General features: G+C 39.8%; 1 pseudogene; it reads right to left on the bottom strand.

Annotated features, from left to right (window-relative positions):
* The window catches only part of LOC133636085 (semaphorin-6D-like), a 151,126-nt pseudogene extending 150,240 nt beyond the window's left edge, over positions 1–886 (bottom strand).
* Positions 887–2,526: the final 1,640 nt, after the last annotated feature.

Genomic DNA, 2,526 nt, shown 5'->3' with positions numbered 1-2,526 from the left:
TCAGTGTGACCTGTATGGCTGTTGATCAAGTGTGCCTTGCATTCACTAATGTGTGCGTGTAGAAGCCGCATATATTATGTGACTGGGCCGGCACGCTGTTCGTATGGAGGAAAAGCGGACGTGACGACAGGTTGTAACGGACTCCACAGGTAGTGCCTTTAGGGCAAGCCCCAATATTGTTGTCCGGGTGGAAATCGGGAGAAGTTCGGCAGAAGAGAGAGAGGCGAGGGGTTAAAATGTGTGCCTGTTTGCGGGTCTGTTAGTCATTCATCAGGTGGAGGTGTCGATGTCATATTTATTCTACCAACAATTTTTGATTGACTGGTAGGGTCCCGAAGATTGACTGGCTGGCGACCCCTGATCTAAAACGTAGAAATTAGGGATGTGAATCTTTGGGAACCTAACGATCCGATCTGATTCCGATTCCTGAGGTAATGATTCTATTCAAAATTGATTCAAAACAGGGTGCAGGTTAGAAAAGCTCCTTTTGGTTGCATGAAGATGGCATAAAAACGTTTAGAAATTGATACATTGAAAATTATTGATCAATTTAGAATCGAGATAAATAATCACGATTCAGATGTGAATCGATTTTTTGTGCACCTCTAGTAGAACTGTGCTCGTGCAACTTTAAGCAAAGCAGGCAAAGACTAATTGTACTTTGATCATCTCGCGACAACAACATGAGCAACGGGATGGTCTCTCCAAAGCAACAAGCTTGTCTGCAGACGCAGGAAGTGAACACAAAGAGCCTCACTACGGATGCTCGGCAATAATAAAACATCAATTCACTTTTAAAAAAATGCAGCATGACCTTACCTTAGCTTAGTTTATCTTAGCATCTAGCCCATGAGCAGGTGACACCATGCAGCAGCGACAGGTCCTGTGGAGGAAAAAGAAGTTCATGTCAAGTTTTCTGCTATAGAAGCCGGGAGGAGCCAGAGACAACACATGCGTGTGAATCTGGTTGTCATAAAGCGTGTTTATAAAAAATGGTTAAATTTTTTTTTTAAAAAGCAGACAAACGGACACAGGAGCAAGTTTATATGCTGTCCTTCTAGAAAGTTCTTGTTGGAATCACAAGACTAAACGCAATGCAGTCCATACTCAACGCAGTCTTTGTCCTGTTGCATGACCACCAGTGAAAACAACACATACACAAAAGCACCGAGCTCATCAAACCGTGCTGACACGCTGAAAACTAAAACACTGTGATGTCAGGTTACTCCAAATAAAATAGAATAGAATCCTATTATTGTCATTGTTAACAACCAAATTAAGTCCCATCTATCAGTGCAATACAAATGAAAATAACTCAAATTTATGAGAGTCATGAAAACAGTCACACATTGGGATGGGTACCTTTATGTTTGAACCGATACGGTATCAATTTCTGGTACTTTGTGTTAATAAATGTGAACTAATTGATATTTAAATAGTATTTTTTAATGTAATGTTTAAAAATGTGAAAATGTGCTATCCGGTTGTTATATCTTCTTTTATTATTCCATTTGAGTCTCATTTGCAATGCAGTTGCACTTCCAAGACATTAAATAGCAGTACTGTATAGGACACAAACTCAAAGCCAAATCTGGCCTGGCATGTCATTTTATCCCAGCAGCGCAAAACATTGATACAACGTTGTATATACGTACATGTCCTTTAAAACTGACTTTGAAACAACGCTGCAAAATAGTTGTATTTGGCCAAACAGCTCCATTTTTGTTTCATCTGACCATAGCACTTTCCTCCAGAATGTCTTATCTTTGTCCATGTGATGTCAGATGAAACAAAAATTGAGCTGTTTGGCCACAATACCCAGCAATATTTTTGGAGGAGAAAAGTTGAGGCCTTTAATCCCATGACCACCATGCCTACCGTCAAGCATGGTGGTGGTAGTATTATGCTCTGGGCCTGTTTTGCTGCCAATGGAATTGGTGCTTTACAGAGAGTAAATGAGACAATAAAACAGAAGGATTACCGCCAAATTCTTCAGGACAACCTAAAATCATCAGCCCGGAGGTTGGGTCTTGGGCGCAGTTGGGTGTTCCAACAGGACAATGACCCCAAACACACGTCAATGTTAGGTTGTGACGTTGATTTGACCATTGAATTTTGTCATTTTCCAACCAATATTCTACAACACAAATACAACATTCAAACAAAATTATTTTTGACAACGTTTACTCAATGTTGTGTTCTGACATTGATTTGACCATTGAAATTCGGTCAATTCCCGAACAATATTCTACAACACAAATACAACGTTGAAACAACATGCTTTTTGACAACGTTTATTCAATGCCAGGTTGTGACCTTGATTTGACCATTGAAATTTGGTCATTTTCCCAACCAACAACGTTGATCCAACGTTAGACATTAACGTTGTCTCAATTTACAAATACAACTATTTTGCAACGTTGTTCCAAAGTCAGCTTTAAAGGCCTACTGAAACCCACTACTAGCGACCACGCAGTCTGATAGTTTATATATCAATGATGAAATCTTAACATTGCAACACATGCC

Source organism: Entelurus aequoreus, linkage group LG20 (genome assembly GCF_033978785.1).
Source record: "Entelurus aequoreus isolate RoL-2023_Sb linkage group LG20, RoL_Eaeq_v1.1, whole genome shotgun sequence".
Classification (NCBI taxonomy): domain Eukaryota; kingdom Metazoa; phylum Chordata; class Actinopteri; order Syngnathiformes; family Syngnathidae; genus Entelurus; species Entelurus aequoreus.
The sequence above is the reverse complement of the archived record's forward strand: the minus strand, read 5'-3'. Positions and strand labels throughout refer to the sequence as shown.